General features: G+C 37.0%; 1 long non-coding RNA gene across 1 annotated transcript; it reads left to right on the top strand.

Annotated features, from left to right (window-relative positions):
- The first annotated feature begins 1,465 nt into the window (after positions 1-1,465).
- LOC129059977 (uncharacterized) lies at positions 1,466-4,917 on the top strand. Its single transcript, XR_008526244.2, has 3 exons — positions 1,466-1,669; positions 3,253-3,330; positions 4,507-4,917. It is a non-coding gene; the product is annotated as an uncharacterized LOC129059977 (long non-coding RNA).
- Positions 4,918-6,476: the final 1,559 nt, after the last annotated feature.

Genomic DNA, 6,476 nt, shown 5'->3' on the forward strand with positions numbered 1-6,476 from the left:
TTGCTTCCACATTTCTGGGTATCTTTACAACAGCACCCCACTCTTTGTGGTACCAATTTACTGTATTAGTGCATTCTCATGCTGCTATAAAGGACATATCTGAGACTGGGTAATTTATAAAGGAAAGATGTTTAATTAACTCACTGTTAGCATGGCTGGGGAGGCCTCTGGAAACTTACAATCATGGCAGTTGGGGAAGCAAAGATGTCCTCCTTCACAAGGTAGCAGAAGAGAGAAGAATGAGTGCCCAGCAAAATGGGAAACCCTTATAAAGGGTTTTACACAGGAACAGGATGGGGGAACCACCCCATGATTCAATTATTTCCACCTGGTCCCTCCCACAACACATGGGGATTATAGGAACCACAATTCAGGATGAGATTTGAGTGAAGACAGCCAAATCATATCAATTGTCTATACTAGAAATTATAGTAGAAATTATGCTGATACAGTTTGGATATTTGTCCTCTCCCAAATCTAATGTTGAAATGTCATCCCCAATGTTGGAGGTGGGGCCTGGTTGGTCATGGGGGTGGATCCCTCATGGCTTGGTGCTGTTCTCAAGTTAGTGAATGAGGTCTCATGAGATCTGGTTGTTTAAAAGTGTGGCATTTCCCCTTCCTGTCTCACTGCCACTACCTCCATGTGAGATGTCAGCAGCTTCATCTTCACCTCTGCCATGATTGTAAACTCCCTGAGGCTTCACCAGAAGCAGATGCCAGCACCATTCTTTCTACACAGACTGCAGAACCATGAGCCAATTAAAGCTCTTTTCTTTATAATTTACCCAGCCTCGGGTATTTTTTATAGCAATGCGACAATGGCCTAACACAAACTGTCAGGCACACTGGAGAAGATAGATATAAAAAAATGATGGAATAACATGGTAGTTAATAATAATGTCAGGAAGCACCAAGAGGTTCAGCATAGCAGCCTTGTGCAAAAACAGATTAGTGTTGTAAAGAGGACTAAGTTGTGATGTAGAAATAATGCAAACTTCTGTTAAGTGCAATTTTGCTAAAACTGATAAAAATATATGTACTTTAGGTTGTGCCATTGTTAGTCTTCCTCATAAAAGGCTGGAGAATTCTCACTTTCAATACATATCATTTTACCAAAAGATTTCTGCTATTTACAAATTGAGGCAACTTGCTATGGCTAAAAGTCAGGTTCATTTTTATAGCAATCTGCTTATTTTAACATTTACTGATTTCTTACATGTACGCAGGGATAAGCTATTTTTTTCTTGGAATCTTGTCATATATTAAAATAATAACGTAGTATCCATGTTACTTTATATTTTACCTTAGAAAAGACATTACCAGAGCAACCTGGAGGTGATTAGAGTTGACGTTATTTCAGTTGATTCAAAGAGAGAACATATAGAATATCTTTAAATTTTCAGGTTTACTTCCTCACTTATATCAATCAAAGTGAACACAGTAATAACCCTTTCCTTTTTAAATATTTATACTTCACTTCTAAAGTATCCCAAAGAACAGAGCAAGTTACATGTAAAGTTCAGCATCAGCAGTCTGGAAATACCCAAAAGCGCCTCATTGTCTGCACAGCATGAAGCCTTCCCCTGACCTAAATGGATCAAGAAAAATCAAAACTGCAAATATTTTTTTCAGAGCCAACTATCTACTGGATTTTGCTAAGAAATTTGGTAATTAAAAATATTCTTTAAGCTATAGCCTTTACTTCCAAAGAGCCTGCAATCTAAATATGATCAAAGTTTACTGAAGTATACACTGACACATAACACCACTTGTTTTTCTTTTTTTATTTAGTTACATGACACTGACCTCTTCTGGTTTTACTATGAAAAAGGACATCCTTGCTGCCTCTTTATGGTGTTGCTCCTCAAAGACCAGTACTCTCTTTTTCCTGTCTTTCACTCTCCCTTGGTAATGTTTGAGTGTTGCTCTAAGTCTGTGTGTATGAGTGTTAAATGTTAAGCTCAAATCCAGACCTGTCTGCTAACTTCATTCCTAAATGTCTGAGAGCCTCATAGACATCACCACACGGATATCTCATTGGCTTACCACCACCAGTTTACATAAAATGACTTGTTCCCTGTTGTACCTGATTAAATTGTCCTCAACTTTCCCATGTCTGACAATGTTTCCAACTTCCTTTCAACCTCTTTAGCTCCATCCTTGATTTTCCCTTTGATTTATCCCTTGGCCTCTTCCTCAGATAAAATATGGAATGTACTTTCTACATGCTTTATTCTCTACTTTCTACCACAGCACCCTAACAAAATCAAGTTACCTTTTTTTAAAATATCATTCTAGTCTCCCATCTGATCCCTCTGTCATTGCTTCTCAGATATTTTCATGGATCCCTATTTTCTACTATATTTGTTAGTAATTAAATTTAGCTGCTACAACATGAGGAACAGTGTCTTAAACAAGATGAAAAGGTATTTCCTTGTGTCTTAAGTCTGGAAGCAGGCAGTTTACAGGGAGAGCAGTGGTTCCATGATGTTGTCACTGATCCAATCTCCTTTGCTCCTCCTGTGCCACTAACCTTAGAGCATGATTTTTATCCTCCTGGCAGCAAGATGGTGGCTACAGCTCTAGACATTATATTTGATTTCCAAGAAGAAAAAAGGGGAAATGGGGGAAGATAAATGGCAATATGGGTTAACAAAATTAATCCCTTTAAGGAGCTTTCTTGGAGGCTTCTCTTAACATCTTTACTTTACATAATATTGGTCATCCAAATCTTCAAGAGAAATGGAAAAATAGTTTTTAGGTGGGTAAATTGACACACTCAAAACAGATTTCTGTTAATGAGGTGAAGCAGAGGATTAGATATTGAGTCAGTGACTTATCATATCCATTTTTTTTTTAGCAAAGATAATTCAAGGTGTTTCATAGAATGTAAGTTTCATGAGTAGGAGAGAAAGGATTGAGGTATTCACTCCCTCTTATTCCCCACCTATCTCATACCACAGTTTATCTTATCTCTGTGGTATCCCCTTTACTGTTCCTATTTTTCTTCTACTTTCCCCCTACCTGTCTGAATTTTATGCATCTTTTAAGATCAGTGCAACCATTTTTTCTCAAAAATTTTCATTTTCTACACTAAATTTGGACGAATCTCTCTTATAAACCTCTCATTTTATTTTTTATTTTAAGATATAATTTACAATATTACAAATATGTGATATGTTTTAGTGTTTCCACTAGATTATAAGATATTTGAGCAGAAAAATAGTGTCTTACTCATCTATTTCCCCAGATCCATAAATGATTTCAAGAAGATTGTGGGTAGTCAATAAATGTTTGCAAATGATTGAAGACAGCATGATTGCATAAGGTACTGTATCAGGGAGCTCTGTTCTAAGATTTAGCTATTGCTGATTCATTTGTTCGCTTGTTGACCTTGCCAAACAATTCACCTTCTGGTCAGCAAACTGAGAATATAAGAAGACTGTATTAGTCTGTTTTCACACTGCTGTTAAAGACACACCAGAAACTGGGACAAAAAGGTTTAACTGGACTTACAGTTCCACATGGCTGGGGAGGCCTCAGAATCATGGTGAGAGGGGAAAGGCACTTCTTACATGGTGGTGGCAGAGAAAAATCAGGAAGAAGCAAAAGCAGAAACCCCTGATAAACCCATCAGATCTCATAAGACTTATTCACCATCACAAGAATAACATGGGAAAGACCAAACCCCATGATTCAGTTGGATCCCCCTGGGTCCCTCCCACAACATCTAGGAATTCTGGGAGATACAATTCAAGTGAAAATTGGCGGGGGGTGGGTTGGGCGGGGAATACTGCCAAACCATATCAAAGACCATGCCGTTCTTCTTTCCTAAATTCATATACCAGATATTTGTTGAACTTCCATGCTTTCAATCAATGTGTTCCCCAACAGTATATGTTGGAAGCTTAATCTCTAATGCAACAATGTTAAGAGGTAGGACCTTTGACAGGTGATTAGGCCATGAGGGCTTCTCCTTCATGAATGAATGAATGTCAGTAATAAAAGAGTTTCAGTCTCTCAGTTGGATCAGAGGCAGAAGCCTCTTGCTATGGGATGATGCAGCAAGAAGGCCTTCACTAGATGTTGGTACCTTGATATTAGACTTCCCAGCCTCTAGAACTGTGAGAAATAAAATTCTTCTGCTTATAAATTACCCAGTTTGTGACATTCTATTATAGCAATGCAAAACAGATAAAGACAATCCATATATCAATAATTATGCTCAGTTTTGGAAAAGCGAACCTGAATAAAACATGAATTCTACCTTAAGAAGAGTTCAATATGTAATGGGAAATAGAAGTGAAAGGGGAAAGAAAGAGACAGAGAGAGAGAGAGATAAAGGGGAAGAGAGAGAGAGAGACAGCGAGAAAGAGGGAGGTTAGAGTTCAAAAAATGACAAGAGTGGAGTAGAGAAGTTTTTAACAAATTCATGCATCTGAAAAACTAAGTAGATTTTTGCTAGATATAGAAAGGAAAAAATAATGTCTTTTTTTTCTTGCAGGGAAATCAGCATGAACAAAACAACAGAAATATGAAAGAGCATAGCAGTCTACAAGAATCACTGTACTTTTGCCTGGTGCCTGTGTAGGATAGAGGGAAGATAATGAAGCAGTTTGTCAGAAGTGGTAGACAAGTAGACTCATGGATAATACTAAGGGAATTAGAGTTTATCTCAGTAGTAACAGGAGATTTTTTTCCTATCTGTTTGTATGCTTTCTAGCTGAATTTGAGGTACAGGGTGTTGGGATAATTATTCTTGTCAAATCAAGATGCCTTCATCTTCAGGCAGCACTTCTAACTTTCTCCCAGAGCAAGATCCCACCTAAAGATATCAATAGTAATGTAGTATTATTAACTAGAATGTAGCCATATTTTAATTTCTCCAGTTACACCATAAAAACTTGTATAGCTATGTAAATGTGTGTGTGTTTTCTGATTCAGAGGCCCTTTAAAGTTCATGCAATGCATCCTCATATTCTACTCTTGAAATCCAGAACTATCTTCACACTTTAGTTTTGTTTTTTATAAAATCAAATCTTTGAAGAACACAGGCCAGCTGCCTTCTTGAAAGTTCACATACTTAATTTTTTAAATTGTTTCCTCATGATTAAAGTTAAACATTTTCCAAGAATATTATATAGCTAATATTGTTTTATATGTAATATACATACATACATATTTTATATATATATATCTCTTGTTCTGTTTCTCACTTGTCCCTTTCAACATAGTATTTATTAAATCTACCACTACCACTCTCTATACCTTGGTTTCTCTATTTCTAACCACAGGACAATAATCTTCAGCGGGCTGTAGCTTTCCACATATCACCTGTTCATAGCTCCAGAGATGGAGACTCACACTGCATCAAACTAATGGTGACCAACGACAACACTATGGGAACATTTGTGCTCATATACCAAGAACATAATTTTTGAACAGACTAGTGATGTGATCAGACATGTGTTTTTGAAAGATTACACTGTGCTAGTATAGAAGACCAATTAGAGGAGGAGAAAGTGGAGACAGAAAGGCAATTAGAAGATAAATAACAAAATTTAAAAGAGAAACGAGGAAAGGCTGGTTTAGGATACCACTAGTACTTGTCATGGTAAAGAGCAGGGCAGATGGACATCCAGGAGACAGAATCAATAGAATTATACTTAAAGTTTATTGACATTTGTTAAAGAACATTCCCTTTCCCATAACATCCAGATCCCTTTGTGATGTTGAAAGGGAAATGAATATTGTTAATAGAATTTCAGGAAAAATGAGAATACAAAGTAAACTTTATTAATTATTTACATAGTTAGACCTATTTTAACTCTAAGAGAAAAGAATGATCATGGCAAGGCAGTAGAGTAGCATGAACAGAGAACTGGGAAATTGAAATCCTTCCTAGGTTGACAGAGCAGCTCGAGCCTTGAGTGTGGGCCACAGAGTACTTGCTGATTTGATTTATTTTGAAAAGTCAAGACAATATTTTTATCCTGTGTACCTCATATATCCAATTATAAGAAAGCCAACTGCAAATTTTGTTCAGGAGAGGAAAAAATACATTGATGGGAAATTATGGTGTAGTGGTCAAGAACATATTCTCTAAAGAGTAATTTCAGGGAAGATGGCAATGTAGGAAGCACCAGGAATCCAACTCCCCATTTAGTCAGCAATTATAATGGCAGCATCTCTCCAATATAACAGTATTGGTACTGTGGAATATATTAAAAGTTCGTGACTTCTAGAGGAAGGCTTGGATGTTAAATTGCAGTTAATATCAGCCAGGTATAACTCTTAGTGCAGTAGCAGCTACCTATCCTCCACTTTACAGCTTTATGGGAGCTGACTGTGCATGTGTTTTTAGAAGAACTTACAAGTAGCTTGTGGGAGTCAGGATGGGCAATAAAGACCCTACCCTTTAAATACAAGGGACTTGCTTTCTGATAATTTATTGATGGTTCTGATTGTGGAGGT

Source organism: Pongo abelii, chromosome 5 (genome assembly GCF_028885655.2).
Source record: "Pongo abelii isolate AG06213 chromosome 5, NHGRI_mPonAbe1-v2.0_pri, whole genome shotgun sequence".
NCBI classification, from domain to species: domain Eukaryota; kingdom Metazoa; phylum Chordata; class Mammalia; order Primates; family Hominidae; genus Pongo; species Pongo abelii.